Source organism: Chenopodium album, chromosome 16, assembly GCF_948465745.1.
Source record: "Chenopodium album chromosome 16, dcCheAlbu1.1, whole genome shotgun sequence".
Lineage (NCBI taxonomy): Eukaryota > Viridiplantae > Streptophyta > Magnoliopsida > Caryophyllales > Amaranthaceae > Chenopodium > Chenopodium album.
In genome coordinates, this window is record NC_137849.1 from 20,749,108 (window position 1) to 20,768,954 (window position 19,847).

Consider the following 19,847-nt stretch of genomic DNA (forward strand, 5'->3'; position numbering starts at 1 on the left):
CCGGAAAAACATAGAATTTGATAAGGAATAAAACTCCACGCTGTCGCCAGGACTGGACTCTGTCGCGACGCGACAGTGTCGCCTAGGGTTTGTCGCGCGGCGACAGAGTCTGTCGCGTGGCGACAGACTTGTCGTCTGGCGACAGCCTGTATAAGCGCGTTTTTATCTTTTTACAGAATCCGATCTTTAATCAACTTGATCTACGGAATCCGTACAAAAGATGAAATACATTTTTAGGATAATAAAATAATATTTTATTCCAAATAAAAAACCTTTAAAGATAATTAATTATTAATCCTATCAATATTAGAACTAAGAAGACATTTCTAGAAACTTCTAGAAAACCATAATTAATCCTAATAGCTTTAGGAATAGTAATTATCATTGGGCCCTCCTCTAGATCATTGGGCCGCATTAAAATAGAACTCCGGGCCCAGTTTAGTATTTTGGCCATAACTTCCTCAATATTCATCGGAATCGGGCTTATAATATATCGTTGGAAAGGTCTTTTCAAGCCCCATCCAATTACACTATTATTGGACCCTAATCATGGACCAAAATAAACTGAAATGGACGTTTTCATAAAATAGAGTGGGTTTTCGAAAACAGAAAGAAGGATTTTAATAAAAACTAACCGCAACACTTGACTTTCGAATCACTTTTACCTCATTCGATTATGTTTCGACGTGACAGGTATTCATCACTGGGTTTGGTTTTGGGGAGACACAAATGGGTGTCTACACAAGGCGTTTTGAAACTGATGTGATTAGTGGGTTCAATAATCTCGGGATGATAAAGATGCATAGAGCCCATAGTTGAACACAACAAGAGAAGAAGCAAGCAAAGAAGAGGAACAGCAAGGGCGCGGGCGCGTAGGCCTCGTGAGCGGGCGCGCACCCCTGCTGCGCGGCCGCACAGTAGCCCAGCCGAGTATTTCTTCTTCTTTTCTCCTTTATTTCCCTCTTATCCTCACCCTCGTCCGCAACCACCTCTTCTCATCATACGAAACCCTAACCCTCAAACATCTAATTTCATCACTTAAATCCTCATAATAACTCACAAAATCACAAAATTCCTACTCAAATTTCATCAATTTAACCAAATTTCATACTACTTTCCTCCATTTCATCTTCTCCATTCTCTTTCCTCCATTGAAGAGCAAATTGGGGATTTTCATTTTGGTGGATTTTGAAGCTTGAAAGTTGATCAAATTTTCTTCTTGTATGGTATAATCATCTTCTCTACCTTTATTTTGCATTACTATATCAATTTGTAGCAAGAATTTGATTATTAATACTTGGGAATAGTAGTAGTATTGATTTTGTTGAATATGATGATTGTTTGAGTAATTTGGATGCTTGTATGTGTTGTTTGTTAATTGAAATTGCCTCACATTGTGTTGTTGTTGATTGTATAGCTTGATTGTCAAATTTGGTGGCTCTTTGTGGAAGATTGAAATTTAGAATTTGTGGTAGTAAGTTGGTGATTGAAGTGGTGGTTTGCTTGATTAAAGTGGTGTGGTTGAATTGAGATTGTGGTGGATAGTGGAGTTTGTGATTGAATTTTGGTTGTGAACTTTGTGAAGCAAACATGTCAAAAATCATGAAAGCCCTCACCTACAAAAAGAGAAAAATCCAAGTAACAATTGAAAAACCTTCACCCACAAATTCACCCTCATCTCAAACACAACCAAATAATGACCCTCTACCATTGTCTAAAACACGATTTGCTAATCCAAGCCACAAACCTCTTTTTGCTGACTTTGAAAAACGAACCATAAAGCCCTCACAGCATTATCACCGAGAGAGTATGATCAAATTAGGGATCGATGAGGACTTATGGGTTTTGTTTGACAACCTTCGGTTAGGTAGCTTTGTTAACACATGCTACCGAACCTACCTTGAGCCTAATAGGGAGTTTCTAGCTTCATTAACTTCCACTCCGGTTGGTGACAAGGACTTCCAAATTTCCTTTCAACTCTTCAATGTTGTGAGGACAATGTCTTTGGCCAAATTCAATGTGGCCCTTGATTTCAATCCAAGAGCGGATATACGGTGATGATGATGAAGGCCGAGTTAGTTTAATTCATAGCAAAGAACAATGACGAAGAGGTTTTTGATTAGTTGAAGAGGAATGCACATCATTGTTACCTTCCTAACCCCTCTTTGACCTCCCTTCACCGACATGTTCCAAATGTGTGGTTTGTGCCCCAAAGTAACTGCCTCCGCGGTGATGATGATGACATGGAAGATTTCCTCAACGAAGAGTAACAAATCAAACAAAATCAACAACAACGTCAATGTCAACAACAACAACAACAAAAACAACAACAACAAGACCAACAAGAGCCTCAACCTCAACAACATCAATTCTCCAACCCCGACATGGAAGCTTTGAGTGCCCAAATGGCGGGCATGCAAATTCTAATGGAGGGGATGTACGGTCAAGACTTTGAGGCAATTTACAACCAAATGAGAGGCATCTCAAAAATACAACAAGGTATGTTCCTCCAACAATAACAACTCTATGATGCGAGTGTTAACCATGGGGAGATCACCCTCGCGGTTAACTACCCTTATTTCCCTCCTCAACTAGGTCTCGTACCGTCTAGAAGAGGAGATGAGAGGCCCACCTACCCATATTGGCAATGACCTCAAGGGTCCAACACCGAGATTCGCACCTTCCCGGATGAGCACGGTAACTATGATTACCATGTGCCCGGTGGGAGAGACTATAAGGGTGATCCTAACTACCCCTATGTCGATCCCACCCCTCCTTTGCCATTAGAGTTGCCCGAGTAAGTCACTCCCTTGGCCCCTTGGCAACAAGATAATTTTAGGAGCCACTATGGTTGGCCACCCAGCTATACCGGGGGATGGGATCCTTATAGTCCCCCATTTGGCTTCTCCTATGATAGGGAGAAAAGTGATGATGGTGCAGGGCCTAGTGGTAACTAGTTCCCCCTCTTTGTGCTTTTACCTCAATCCCTTCTATTATGTGATATTTTGTTTTGTATTGATGGGATGTGTAGACACCTACTTTTGGCCTCCTGTCCCGACAGGAAGTGCGATGACGTTACAAAAAACCGTTCTTCATGCTAGATCAAAGTAGAATGGTTTATGGCCTACAAAATGCATTATGAAGTAAGTTAAAACCCATATTTGAGACCAATTTACCTTAGAGCCTTTTCCGATTACTAAGTAGGCCTAAAACATGCTCATACATGTTTAAACTTGATTAATAACGGACCCAAATGAGTCAAATACAATGATTGGATCCAATGGATCCTACATTGTTGAAAACCAAGCCACTAAGATAAAGAAACCATCAAAATTATATGCAAGACCTATAAATATGGATATCCCTTTCAAAGAGCTTTCCAACGGTATATTATAAGCCCAATTCCGAGTAAAAACGAAGAAGTTATGATCAAAACACTAAACCGAGCCCTAAAACCGACACCCTTTCACTCCAATGTGTTGGGGTTTGGTGAGTCCGACTTACCGTGGAAACAACCCCTCCCAAGGAAACACTCGCAATAATTAAAATCACAAAGCATAAATAAATATTCACAAAGAAAAAGATAACGAATCTTACCCTCGAAGCGAGCTTCGCCCAAAACCCGGGGCTCTTACTTGAAAGCTACTAGCACGTCAAGCGCCGCGCCTCCGACGGTATCCACCCACAAATGGGCGAACACAACTTTAAGTTCTACTACCTTGGTGTTAGCAAGGTCCGACCTAAACCCGAGTGTTATGTGAGTTTAAGAGTTTTCCCAAAAATTATGGAATGCTCTTTTTAACTCCCACTCAAGCATTATTCCCAATGCCCATACTTGGGTATTTATAGGAAATGATGGGAGTATCATTTATTCTCCCATCAATGTGGGATAGTATGATTTTTCCATTTTATTTTAAAGCTAAAATAAAATAAATAATCAAGCTAGTAATAAATCAACAAGTGGCAAGCTCATGTGAGTGGTTAGGTGAGGACCACTTGGAGGAGGGGGGGACCAAACTTGCTCCCCACTCCCTCTCCCTTAGCCGTCCACCTCACACCACACACACTCAAGGACCACAAGCCACATGGCACCCACCCTTGGGCACCAAGGCAGCCAAGGTGGGCTGCCATGTGCTGCTGTCCGTGGCAGCCACGAGCACCGCAAGCCCAGCAGGCCCAGCACTCGCATGCGGGCTGCTAGGCGTTGCTGCCCAGCACGCCCAGCATGCTTGTGCGGGCTGCAGTGGCTTTGTGCCTTGCCCCCGCTACTAGCAAGAAATGGCCCTCGCCATGCTGCTGCTAGCTGTGGCTATCTAGCGCGCCTAGCGTGCTAGCTGCTGCAGCTTGTTGCGGCGTGGCTTGCTAGCCAATGCGCGCACAAGGCAGTGCCCAGCATGCTAGCACGCACTAGGCAGCGCCTAGCTTTGCGATGCTAGCATGGGTGCGCTAGCACGCACCAGCCAGCCTAGGCTTGGCTTGGTGCGCATGCTAGCCACCATGCTAGGCCATACGCCCTTAGCACTCGGTTTGCTAGGGCATTCCGATGCTAGGGGTATTTTGGTCTTTTGTTGATTTATTACTATTTCTCGTCTCGTCTTTCACTATTTTTCGACTCGACTTCCGACGCTCGGTTTCGACGCTCTAAGCTCGAATTACCGACGTCTAAATATTTAACACTCAGGCGACGAATTAATTTCTTCCGAATTAATTCGTCGAGTTGGTTCGCATATATTTGCTTGGGTGTGACCCGAAGGGTTCAGTCAAGATTAAGCTGTAATATTAATTATATTAATATCACCGATCGGAAGCGGCCTGCACCCAGGCATTCCGATCACTTGACCTTACTGAATATATTAGCTTTCTAATAATTCTGAACCCGCTATCAGAATAATACACTTGTTCGAAGGACACCATTCCTTTCAATCTCCCACTTGTCCTTCTGGACAAGTGTGCATTTAGTGTATAGCCCTTATCCTATTTCTCTTCATGAACTACAGAGTAAGATTACTAGTCATCTCTGTTACGTCCAGAAGTGTTTCTCGAAATCCGAGTTTGACTGTCAATAAGCAGATGATTTCTAAAATCCATCTGAGCACGGCCATGCATTTTTCACAGTCTCGCTCTTCGAGAGGCCTTGTAAACAACAAGACATGTTCCCTATTGTTAGTAGGGGGACATTTCCAGTCTTGTAATGTAGCTTCTCTTAATAGGAGGACTAACCCGCCCGATATCCGTCTTTATAATCCCCAATTACGGCTGACGTTTGGCGGATACCAAAGCGGACCAGTACTCAAACAAGAGATCTCCCACTACTCATGGTCAAAGGAAAAGAGTTCCGATAGTAATAATGAGAAAATACTTATGACGATTTTTTAATCTCTTAAAGCATCCTCATAGGTCTGTCCAGTATGGTTCTAAACCAATACCTGTGCAAATGATTTGTATCCTCATAGCACAAGAAACGGTGCTACAAATCATACTACACACTAATCTCTGATGGTCATTATTCGTCCACAAAATACGACCTTGATTAGGGATAATTTTCGATTAAAATATTCAACGTTCACTTAATAGGTGTTTCTTTATCCAAGCCATTGACTTGATACCCTATTTTGAATATTTATTAAAATCGAATGGACTCATTATTTAATTCTAAACCACAATTAAATAGAGACGGAGTGATTTAAATTGCATGAAAATTTTAATTACTCCTAAAACTGAATGGTTCATCATGGTGCTTTACATCAACATTGTTCAAAATTTGATTAAAACACTCTAAATGGAATTCAAAGCCAGTTCGCAACATGCTTGATTCCCATTGCCTCAATGTGTTTGTTGTGCTTCACTTGAGACAGAGGTTTAGTTAGTGGATCGGCTACATTATCATCCGTTCCAACTTTACAAATTCTGATTTCACCTTCTGACTTCCATTCCCGAATCATATGAAATCGCCTCTGGACATGTTTGACCTTCTGATGTTCTCGTGGCTCTCTAGCCTGAGCAATAGCTCCATTGTTGTCACAATAGAGGTCTATTGGACCCTTGATCGAGGGTACAACACCAAGTTCATCAATGAACTTGCGAATCCAAACTGCCTCCTTGGCTGCCTTAGATGCTGCCAAGTACTCGGCTTCAGTTGTAGAATCAGCGGTTGTGCTTTGCTTTGCACTCTTCCAACTAAACGCTCCTCCATTGAGACAGAATATGTATCCTGATTGCGACTTGAAGTCGTCTCTGTCTGTTTGGAAGCTTGCGTCGGTATATCCCTCAACAACCAATTCATCTTTACCACCATAGACCAGGAATTTATCCTTGTTCCTTTTCAGGTATTTCAGAATATTCTTGGCCGCAGTCCAATGCGCCTCTCCTGGGTCTGATTGGTATCGGCTCGTAGCACTCAAGGCATACGATACATCCGGCCTAGTACATATCATGGCATACATGATCGATCCGATAAGCGAAGCATACGGAATTCAACTCATCCTTTCTCGCTCATCAGGTGTCTTTGGACACTGCTTCTTGCTTAAGGTTACGCCATGTGACATGGGTAGGTGCCCTCTCTTGGCTCCTTCCATTTGGAATCGAGCCAGTACCTTATCGATATAAGTACTCTGACTCATTCCAATTATCCTTTTTGATCTATCCCTATGGATCTTGATGCCTAATATGTACTGAGCTTCTCCCAAGTCTTTCATTGAAAAACATTTCCCGAGCCAAGTCTTTATAGACTCCAGCAATGGAATGCTATTTCCAATGAGCAAAATGTCATCGACATATAAGACTAGGAAGGCGATGTCGCTCCCACTGACCTTCTTGTAGACACAAGACTCATCTGGATTCTTGATAAAACCAAACTTACTGATGGCTTCATCAAATCGCAGATTCCAACTTCTGCTTGCTTGCTTTAGTCCATAAATGGACTTCTTAAGCTTGCAAACCTTCTTAGGATTATTCTGGTCGACAAAACCTTCAGGCTGTTTCATATACACAGTTTCTTCCAAAATCCCATTGAGGAAGGCGGTTTTGACGTCCATCTGCCATATTTCATAATTGTAATATGCAGCAATCGCTAGAAGAATTCGAACGGACTTAAGCATGGCAACTGGAGAAAAGGTTTCATCATAATCAACGCCGTGAATTTGCCTGTAACCTTTTTCTACCAGCCTTGCTTTGTAAATAAATACATTTCCATCTTTGTCGGTTTTCATCTTGAAAATCCATTTACATCCGATAGGTGTGTAACCTGCGGGTAAATCAACCAAGTCCCATACTTGATTTTCAAACATGGAGTTCATTTCGGGTTTCATGGCCTCTTGCCATTTTACAGAGTCAGGGCTCGTCATAGCTTGCTTGTAGGTTGCCGGCTCATCTCCATCCACTACTAGGATGTCCTGATCTTCGGTTAATACAACACCGAGATATCTGTCAGGTTGAGATCTTGGCCGAGTCGACCTACGTAGGGTAATGGACTGTGCATTTGCATTGTCGATTTGACCAATGTCAACAGCTGCTTGGTAAGCACTTTGATTGTCAACTTGTCCTTGTTGCTCGTCCTTTCGAACTTCGTCGAGTTCGATTTTCCTCCCACTTGTCATTTTGGAGAGATGCTCCTTCTCCAAAAAGACACCATCACGAGCAACAAACACTTTGTTCTCGGATTTGTTGTAGAAGTAATACCCTTTGGTTTCTTTTGGATAACCCACAAAGTAAACCTTATCAGATTTTGGATGAAGTCTGTCAGAAATGAGTTTCTTGACATATGCTTCGCATCCCCAAATATTGAGAAAAGACAACCTTGGCGGTTTATTAGTCCATAATTCATATGGAGTCTTTTCCACTGCTTTTGACGGAGCACGATTCAGTGTGAGTGCCGCAGTTAAAAGTGCATGTCCCCAGAAAGAGATTGGAAGTTCACTAAGACCCATAGTCGATCGGACCATGTCTAACAGGGTTCGATTTCTCCTTTCAGATACTCCATTCCACTGAGGAGTTCCCGGAGGTGTCAACTCTGAAAGTATTCCATGTTCTTTCAGATGGTCATCAAACTCTTGGCTCAAATATTCGCCACCTCGATCCGATCGAAGTGCCTTGATTTTCTTGCCGAGTTGGTTTTCAACTTCTCTCTGAAATTCTTTGAATTTATCAAACGATTCAGATTTGTGTGACATTAGATAGACATAACCATATCTACTAAAGTCATCCGTGAAGGTTATGAAATACCGATAACCATTTCTTGCGGGTGTACTCATTGGTCCACATACATCGGTGTGTATAAGTCCCAATAAGTCACCGGCCCTTTCTCCTAACTTGGAGAATGGTTGCTTTATCATCTTGCCTAATAAACATCCTTCGCAATTCTCAAAGGATTCTAAATCAAATGAGTCAAGAATACCTTCTTGTAGAAGTTTCTTGATGCGTTTGATGTTAATGTGGCCAAGGCGACAATGCCACAAGTAAGTTTGACTAGACTGTGTAGTCTTAGCTTTCTTTGTATTGGTATCAAACATTTGTCTAAAAAACACATGAAAGTGTCATTCCATAAATATGTTCAAGACATCAAAACAAAAGGTCTCGATTTGATGAAAATGACGTCCAACGTCGGAAATACATCAAAAGTATGGTAGATAAAACTAAATAAGTTCTACTTCAGACAAAACATGAGATGTACAAGTTTCTCTTGGATAGATCACTTCCATCCTACTTGTGAACTCGATTTCTTTTGAAAAAGCACCGCTCACTTGGTTCCTGAAAAAGGAATGTGTTGTGAGTCAATTTTCCGGTATCTAATACCTTTAAAATTGCTTATATCAAGTGTATAAGATGATACCTGAGGTTGAGGTTACTTTTCCTTTCGCCTCATCATCCAGATACATGCTGCATTCTCTTTTGTAGTGTCCGGGGTTACCACAATAGAAGCAGCGCATCTTCCTCTTGTCTTTGAACTCCTTCTTCCTTGGTCTAAGGGCAAAGTTAGCCTTCTTGCAAGAATAGGTCTTTTGAAGCTCTTGGATGACTTCCCTTAAGGACAGTGTATCCCTATTGGCGGTGAGACGCATCTTAAGTCCCACATACCCCGAGTGAAGAGAGCTAAGAAGCATGAGAGCCGCTTGCTCATCTTCCACTGGTTTACCAATTAGCTCCAGATGGTTGAATAACCTTGTCATGTTAATTACATGAGCTTGAAGTGGCATTCCGGGCCTAAGTCTCGCATTGTAGACTTTTCCCCATACCCCTTGTCTTTCTTTCGAGAGACAACCTTCTTGCGGTGGCTTGATCCTCATTTTGGAGAGTGACCTTGTCACATCCTCCACATGACCATCATAATTGCCCCTAGCACTCTTGGTGACCTTCATATTGACCACATCCTCAAGAGCTTTGAGCATCATGTCCGGAAAATAGCCGGAGAAAACCCCTCTCCATTGATCCGGGATGGAGTTTGCCATGAGTTTGGAAACTCTCTTGCAATCTATACTCCATTCTTCATGAGCTTCATCACTCATGATCCCTTTCGAGTAGAAACTCGGGATCGGAGTGTCCAAGATATGCTCTAGGTAGCAATTCCTGAGTCTTTCGGAGTTCATCTTCCCATTCCTTGAAGTTCACCAAATTGAGCAAAAATGGTAACTTCTCGGGAAGTTCCGGGTACATAGGGTCATTGTTAATAGTTGAAGACATGATTCTACAATTGAAAGAATTTTAATGAAAAACCATTCAAAAAAATTTAAATAAGATTGAATTTTATTCATGCAAATTTTCAATACTTATTTAACGTCTTATTTACACGTAAAAATTGTCCCTATTTTGTGAAAATAAGGCGATTCCAAGATCCAAAGAAACAAAGAGTGGTTAAGCATGCTTTGGCTTGTCTTAAACACTCAATCTTCTCGGTAAGCATTGCCTTGCTAATGGCTCTAAGCCACTCTTGGTTAGACAATCGTCGCATCTAATGCATCTTTGACGATGTGTCTCTTTTGCCACAGTATGTGAGGACTCCTCACTCATACCGATGAGTTAAACCAAAACCAACGTGCACACCCGGTGTGCCTTATGCCCCTTAGAGGAGTGATGGCACCTCGCTTTGGCGTAGCCTACCATCACCATCGTCCGGTTAGTAAGTGTTGTTTTGGAAAGGCAAGTTTTACTCAATATTATTAGGGACCTAGGATTTCTATGTTGGTTAATTTAAGTGAACTTAACTAATCATCGCAACATCAAGAAAACCTAAACATGCATCTAACGAATATTTCACACACATATATATATAACCATAAAATATAAAGCGAAATAATAGATGCATATTGGCAACTAGCATGACCCCTTGAAATCTTCATATCTTCAAAAGGTCTTCATTTGCATTTCAAGGCTTTGTCTTCCAAGATATGCCGTCTTCAAGACTAAACCAAACTATGCAAAAACTAGTGTCTATAACTAGGAATAATCTAAATATTAAAGTACAAAAATACTTAACGGTGCGTAGACCGTATTTAGATTTAAAAAAATACATAACGGCACGTAGTCCGTATTTTCTATCCTAGTCGGGTCCCACTAGTTGTCATTTCATAAAACCTGTGAGAGAGAGAGAGAATATATATTCCATTCATCCATTCACTATTTGTGAATGGCCCATGCAATTTACAAAATTAACAAGAAGTAAAATGCATTCAAACAACGCGCGCACTAGTAACTAATCTAGGTGGTTAATCCGATTAACACGCCTAATTAAAACTAGTCAAAGTTGTTTAACCGATTATATAAATAATGTCATTAATAATTAAAGCTCCCACTAAATTCCGCATTTCCTTAATTAATCCAATTAATTAAGTCGGTAGCACCCAAACTTGTCAAAATGAAATTTTGCCAATGCCGCTCAAAAACCCGAGGCCTAGCCTCCCACAATTTTAATTAAAATTAACAAAATTAATTAAAATAAATAAGCGGCAAAATAATTAACTTCAAGCCTACTACGGCTAGTCACCTCACCGCACCAAGGATACGCACATGCCAAGACCACGAACACGCGACCCACGGCACACGGCCGCGAGCCGCTGCCACAGCACAGCCGCGCGTGGCTGCTGCTGCTGTGCGTGGTTGCTGCCGCGCGTGTGGCCCACCATCGAGGCAGCGCAACCACAGTGGCAGCCACATGCGGGCTGCTGTGCAGCCCGGCTCACCATGGTGGTGCATTGCCTCGTTTTACGTGCCACTACCTTGGGATTTGATCCCATTTCCGCGAGACAAAAAATAATTAATTCTAAATTAATTTTAGAACTAATTTAGTGGGCAAAGTAAAATTTTAAACAAGTCTAACTTAATAAAATTTTCAAAGTGCAATAACCAAAATAATTCCAAGAACCATCTTTAATTAAATTGGTTTAGCTTGGTGCAAAATAAAATTGAGGCAATTTCTCACTTTCAATTTAATCATTTTAAATTAAACTTGAGAATTTGACAAAGTAAAGGGAAGTTGGAAAAATATGAACTTTAATGTTCAAATGAAAATTCCAACATCTAAAATTTGTGAATCCTTGAAAATTATATCTTCCAACATGAAGATAACCAAATTTCTATCACAAAAATTGAAACTTTATGTTTCTAATCAACTCAAAATGATTAAAACAACAAAGTTCAACTCAAAATAACATGGAATTTAGTGGTTTTCAAAGTTTCAATCACTTATCACAAATAAAGATTGAATCTTTAACACTTAGGAAGCTTCAAAAATAAAATTTTCACACTAAAAAGCAATTAGTTTGCAATTATGTGAAAATAAATTAACCTTTAAGCATCAAATACTACCAAGTAAGTGTGCTTTAAGGGGACATAAAAGTGCAGAAAATTATGCAAATAATCAACCATATAATCAACAATTAATGCCATTAATTTCAAGGTTAGAAAAGACTTAAAATTTTTCGTCAAAAATGAAAAACCCCTCGAAAAAGGCATTTTTGGTCAGAATTTGGCTAAAATCACAGCCCTAACAGGGTAAAACCCTTTCCAGAACACGTTTTTCACCCAAAATTCACTAGTCTTGGGCGAAAATCTGGGTTCTGGGCCAAATTCGACATTAAAAACGGGATTAAATAAATAAAACCAAGCTACTAATCTAATTAGCAACATAAACCAGAAAATTAAGCCAAAAAAATAAACCTTGAAAAACATGATTATAAAAATAAACGAGCGGGGCTCCGATACCGCTGTTGGGGTTTGGTGAGTCCGACTCACCGCGGAAACAACCCCTCCCGAGGAACCACTCGCAATAATTAAAATCACAAAGCATAAATAAATATTCACAAAGAAAAGATAACGAATCTTACCCTCAAAGCGAGCTTCGCCCAAAACCCGAGGCTCTTACTTGAAAGCTACTAGCACGTCAAGCGCCGCGCCTCCGACGGTATCCACCCACAAATGGGCGAACACAACTTTAAGGTCTACTACCTTGGGGTTAGCAAGGTCCGACCTAAACCCGAGTGTTATGTGAGTTTAAGAGTTTTCCCAAAAATTATGGAATGCTCTTTTTAACTCCCACTCAAGCATCATTCCCAATGCCCATACTTGGGTATTTATAGGAAATGATGGGAGTATCATTTACTCTCCCATCAATGTGGGATAGTATGATTTTTCCATTTTATTTTAAAGCTAAAATAAAATAAATAATCAAGCTAGTAATAAATCAACAAGTGGCAAGCTCATGTGAGTGGTTAGGTGAGGACCACTTGGAGGAGGGGGGGGGACCAAACTTGCTCCCCACTCCCTCTCCCTTAGCCGTCCACCTCACACCACACACACTCAAGGACCACAAGCCACATGGCACCCACCCTTGGGCACCAAGGCAGCCAAGGTGGGCTGCCATGTGCTGCTGTCCGTGGCAGCCACGAGCACCGCAAGCCCAGCAAGCCCAGCACTCGCATGCGGGCTGCTAGGCGCTGCTGCCCAGCACGCCCAGCATGCTTGTGCGGGCTGCTGTGGCTTTGTGCCTTGCCCTCGCTGCTAGCAAGCAATGGCCCTCGCCGTGCTGCTGCTAGCTGTGGCTAGTTGGCGCGCCTAGCGTGCTAGCTGCTGCAGCTTGTTGCGGCATGGCTTGCTAGCCAATGCGCGCACAAGGCAGTGCCTAGCATGCTAGCACGCACTAGGCAGCGCCTAGCTTTGCGATGCTAGCATGGGTGCGCTAGCACGCACCAGCCAGCCTAGGCTCGGCTTGGTGCGCATGCTAGCCACCATGCTAGGCCATACGCCCTTAGCACTCGGTTTGCTAGGGCATTCCGATGCTAGGGGTATTTTGGTCTTTTGTTGATTTATTACTATTTCTCATCTCGTCTTTCACTATTTTTCGACTCGACTTCCAACGCTCGGTTTCGACGCTCTAAGCTCGAATTACCGACGTCTAAATATTTAACACTCAGGCGACGAATTAATTTCTTCCGAATTAATTCGTCGAGTTGGTTCGCATATATTTGCTTGGGTGTGACCCGAAGGGTTCAGTCAAGATTAAGCTGTAATATTAATTATATTAATATCACCGATCGGAAGCGGCCTCCACCCAGGCATTCCGATCACTTGACCTTACTGAATATATTAGCTTTCTAATAATTCTGAACCCGCTATCAGAATAATACACTTGTTCGAAGGACACCATTCTTTTCACATTGACCATATCTTTTGATTTATAACAGCTTTTAACCTAATTCCAATGGCAATAGAAATTATACATTCAGAGCTTTTCTATAATATCTCACACGCCTAAATCCAACTTCGCAATCAAAAGTTATGGATGTTTTAAAAACTCATTTTCGTATAAGGCAAACCGCACCGAGCGCAACCAGCACGACTCGGAGAGTTGCGCGCGCCACCTGACGGTGTGGCTCTAAAACCCTAAACCTAGATTCCTACGCCTATAAGTATGGGTCTTCGTTTAACCTTAAAGGGGATGGAAAAATCAGAATTCTAACCCTAGCATTCTTAAAACCCTAATCTCTCAAGTTCTCTTACTATCATACTACTTTTCTTCTCTCTTCCCAAATACTTTCCAACCCTAATTGAATCCATTGAAGTCTTTGGAGGTACGAAGAAGAAAGAAAGTCCATAAATGCATTAAACGGAGATTTAACATAAAAGAAGAACGGTTATTTCCTAAGCACTTAGATAAATCACTTTTCTTTTCTTGTTTAAATAACTTTAATTGGATAAATAGTGTTGTTTGATCACTTTAAACAAACTTTTAATTAATTTAATTCACATAGCATTTTTGTGTTAATCAAGACTAGAATTTGAATAATTAATTGATTATTTTATCACCTAAGTCAAGGTGAATATTGTTTATTTCTTGTTCTTTTCACAAATTTGAATAACAAAAGAATAACAATTTTTGCAATGTAATTCCTACGTGATTAATGCTTGTAAATAAAATCAACTAACTTAGTTTTTTTAGGATCCACGTTGCATATGTTGTTTGGTAATGAAATTTTGAAAAAGGAAAAGCTAGTAGAGGCCGCACTAAGGCTAGAATACCGATTCCCCCCTAAAGGGAACGTTATTTTATTACCCTTGCTTCCGAACTCATTTCTGGTACACGTAGACCAATTTGGGCATGGGTTAAACTTATGATTCATGCTAAATATCCCTTGAACTCTATTTGGGAGAAAGGCATTGACTTCTTTTCCAGGTGGCGATCAAAGGTTGCTCTTCTTGAATTTCTTAAGCAAGGGGGAGAAGAAGGCTTTATTGACTTCTTTTCCAGGTGGCAATCAAAGGTTGCTCTTCTTTCACAAAGACCTCCGGATCATGAACTTGTCCTAAAATTCATAGGCAATATGTCTCAACCATACAAGTGCCATTTACAATACCTTGGTTTAGACACATTTCAAAAAGTTTATACCGTGGGAACATTAATTGAAAGGGACTTGATAAATGAAACCATGAATCATATAGATGGACTAGATTTTAAGAGAGGATTTCACCTACGTTGGAAACGGACAAAGCTCGAAGATGCAATCTCAAGAAGTTGTCAACAGTTCAAGATGTAGCACCCTAGGTCTTGTTTTGTTTCTTTTAATTTCTTCGTGATGGACTAAGAGATTCATGCTGTCGAATCTACTTATTATGTACTCTCATTAATTAATGAATAAAAATTATATTTTCAAGTACGTCTATCTTGTTCTCTTTTCGATCTCTTTGTTGTTATTAGCTTGAATTAAATGAAATACACCTATAAACAGGCAATATTAAAAAAGGCATACATACTCAATACTTTAAGAATCTTGATTAGCTCTGGCTTACAAGATTTACCGAATGAAAAAAGGGCCATCTTTTGGCCCACTAAAAAGAGATATGATGATTACACCAACATAGGAGGCAACTTGAAACTCCACGTAGATAAATCCATGTTAATAACCTTAGAACAATCCATCTTTTGTTAGCCCTTTTGAGCTTCGTCAATTGAACCTTACTTATTCAACCCGCATTATTCCAAACCTTGGGATAGGAATGGTGTGAAGAGATACAGGTGAAAATTTGGTAAACGAAACATAAGAGGGGGACACAAAGTTAGTCTAAACCCAAAAGGAAAGATCGAATGCAAAAGAAAGAAAAAATCGTTCTAAACCCAAAATCAAACTTGTCAAAAAAAGAGAGAGGAAGAAATAAGACAAAAAAAAGAGAGAAGACAAGGAGAAAGGCACCTAATATAGGAGTTGTCAGTTGTCACAAAGTAGAAAGGTTTTAATTTGAGAAGCACCAAAAATAAGAGATTAAGAGAGTATACTTGAGCCTGTCCATTTTTCATAACCTTGAGCCTAGCCACGTTACAACCCTAGAATGCAAATATGGCCCACTTTAGGCCTTTTTGCACATATAGACCTACTATTGAGTAGTTATGCTCATACATAAAATGCATGAAGTGTTGAGTAAATGATTACAAAATCATATAAAAAAATTCAAATACTTTGGATGATTTGATAGCCATTGGCTTGATTACATTATTTTAGTAAAGCAATCAAATCAAACTAAATTCGATGCTTTCCATATCCTTTGCCAAGAAAAATGCGATGACTACAATCATCTTATTTTCTTTTAATAATAGAGCTATTTATTACCAAGGTGATTCAAGTTCTATATACATTGCCTAGAAAGAAAACGAGTTAATACAGTGAATTGATTTGATATATCGACAGCCTCGACGTCAACTTTAGATGTCTTTTACAACTCTTGAGCATTGATCTTCTCACTTATCATGAGCAACTAATATGTCCGCATGCGTGGGATATCTTCATCCTCTCTAAGCGAGGAACATTGATTGAACATGATCGCTACATGAAAAAATGATCGTTATTGCTGTTACACGTATACCTCACTGCCAAGTCATCACGATGATTCAACTATTAAGTCGATAATCCTTGATTTTCGAAAACATGTTTAAACCTTTTCTTTATTCTTCTATGGGAAAGTTGGATTCCCCTTCCTTTTTTTATGCAAATCCATCTTTTTGTTCATTTCTTTTTTAGGGGGGTAAGATCGGGATGATCCCTCCCATTGGTAAACTAAAATTCCAAAAATGGTAACAAACTTTTGCTCCATGGAGGCTCAAAAAAGCCAAGACATCCCTACTTCTCTCTATTTACATATTTGAACATGCTAATTATGTTACAAAATCAATGTCATGTAATGATTATTACGAACCATCATAATAACTATAAATGACAAATGGAAGAACATTACTTCCTACTTGATTAAACAATTCATGATAAACATTTGCAAAATCCGAAAAGTTGGAAATACAAATCTTGGGACTCTAAATAAACATGAGAAGCATCCCTTAGCTATTTACATATGAATTCCAAAGCCGCCTAAGTCTACACTTGGGGGCTACGAAACTATAGGTCTCACCTTAACTTTCGTTTTAAAATGAGACCATATTTTGGAGAGTGATTCGAATGATTTTATAAGCTATTCTAACACTCCATCAAACCTAAGTTTGATAATATTCATTCTCAAACTACGGTGCTTATTTAATTGGAAGAACTTCACTTTCAATTAGCAAAATATGATAATGATGACAAACACTAAAAAGAAAAACATAAGCAAAATTAGATATAAAAAAGTTTGCTCACATTTTCATAGCTTTGTTGAAATAAGTTGCAAATTACAACTTACCCTCATCAATCTTGGACAAAAAAGTCACACTCAATTACGAGCTAGACTTTTCTTTCCATTTTGGGTCCAGTTTTGAAATAACATGATTATGTATTTTGCATATTAGAAAAGTTGTTTCATTTTATTTTCAAAACAAACTTTTATTTAATTTATTGGACCCTCTCCAAATTTTGAATTCTAGTTCGAAACAACATGGTTCTTACTCTCTAAAAAAAATAGTCTTCAAAATTTCCTTTCTGAATTTTTGTTTCATTTTCTCAAATAAATAAATTTTCAGATTCTCAATAACCGTTTGGATAATATATGTATATACATAAATATTTCCAAAAGGAATGAACTAAGATTCGACTTCTTCTTGACTCGAACTTGTTCTCGCCTAGTTATCGTGCGAACATGGGCTTAAGGATGGTAAACGAACCACCTACAAGACCAAAATCAAAGATTGACAAGAACAATGAAATCATTTGATGTTTTAAATTAACTTTGAGAATAATATCACCGCAATGATAACTACGAACGTTTTGACATTAGGTAAACAAGCAAAGAACTAACTTGCTTTCTTGAACATGACTTTAACTAAAATGCGAAAGCCATGTCATTGTCTAAAATATCTTAAAACAAATAAAAAAGGAACATATACATAGGTCCATCTCAATATCATGATTATACGAATGGCCTAAACAATAGCAAGCCATTAGAACTACCCCAAATTGGGGGCTCCAAGACTTGAGAAATTGCAAGAATGCGCATAACCAGACACATGGGGGCTCCAATATCGAAATGAGATGTTCATGCCATTCGAGCTACTTTCGAGAATTGCCTAAACTACAAAAGGCTTACGTAGATCTCGAGCCTTACAATTTTCAAATGCATCACAATGATTTGATAACCATTAACTAAGTTTGCAATTGAACTTGGCCATAGAACAAGCTACATATTCGAGCCATTTGCAAGTTTAACTTCAAAAATTAATCTTAGTGCATAATTGTTGTTTTAATACTTCAATTTACTCTAAAGATTAGAGAGTGCGGCTAGTATAAAGCAAAAGAAACAAAGTCATAAGTATCAAAATAGAATTCAAACGCATACATACTTGCTCATACGAAAGTTTAATACTCAATCGTTCATCATGAAAATTGTATCAAGATACTTCAATAAGACAAACAATTTCATGAGTTAAAACGTAAATAAAGGTCTCCTAAGTTAAAAATTAAGGGGTCTTCAGTTTTTTAGATTCTCTATTGTTGCACATGGAATTTCACAAAGAGGATAATATCTGCTTTCTCGAGCTTTAATCAGTAACAAAATTTGAACTCAAGAAAAGGAATTCGAGAGTAGCGAGAATAGAGGAAAAAGTTGAACAACATTTCATTTTTCCTCTTACTTGTTCCGACAAATGACCAATATTACTAGACTTAGCAAATTTCATTTGCTAAAACTATGAATGGTCGAAAACGATTTTTAACACACTCGTTTAAACATTTCAATGATCCTAGTTGTTGTAACAATAAAACAAAACACAGGATTTCCAGACCTATTTCAAGCAACATGAAAGGGTCTAATTATGAAAAACAAGCAAGTCATCGAAATCACCCAACACTGGGGGCTACAACATTCGAAAATATAAAGTGGGGGCTTAAAAGTTCAAGATATAGCCAAATTACAGCAATTCGATGATGTCTTCAAGAATTTCCTAAATTTACTAATTTATGCACATCTTGAAATCATAGTTTTATAAGTAAATAATAATAAATTTCGGTTATTGTCATCATTGTTAAAACCAATTTTGCTACTTAGCAGGCATGACAAAAATAAACATGAGCCATTTCATGCCATTATCAAAGTTCAAAATTTCGATTATAATTTTAGTGCATAATTTTCATTCTAATACTTCAATTTACATTAAAATTTACAAAGTATAGTCCATGTGAGCAAAAAAATAAAAAAAAAAAGAGTTCAAGCACAAATTTGAAATTATAAAAAAAAAAAACACATATATGCTTGTATATGCTCATACATGATCAATACTTTACCATTTCACATGAAATTTGTTGCAGTCACGACAACATAGAACAAACAAATTCATGAAAACAAGCCGAATTGAAACCCCCCAACTTCTAAAAGTTAGGGTTCTTCATATGGCTTTCTCCATTTTACTAACCAAGTTCAAAGTCTGGTACAATAAAAGGAGCAAGATTTACTTTCCTTAGCTTCAAAACGACAAACAAAAATGGAAAGAGATCGAAAATGGCGAAAGAGGAGAAGAAGAGAGTGAGCTGCAGATCGCGCTTCTCCAACTCTTTTTACTAATTCAAATGTTGCGCGTAACTTATCAAGTTGCATGCGGCATCCCAGCGCAACCTAGAATGATGTGCGCGCCTGGCCAGCACGACCCATTGAGTTGCGTGCGGATACTGGTCACTTAAAAGACCGGTATTGAGATTTCGATCCGTTTGATTTATTTTTAACGGTTTTTGTTCGTTATTAGACATAATGGCGTGCATATTATCGAAATCTTTTAACTGCTTTGCATCTTGTAGTTTATTTTCTTCTATGATAGTTTTTTGCATCATCCTACATGCACACCGTGTTTTGTGCCTACCCTAAGCATACGTTTTGGACGTTTTTCGTGAGCATGTCTTAAAACGTTTCGTAGTGGTGCTTTACGTAAAAGCTCCCATAGACAGGTTTGTCATTTTACT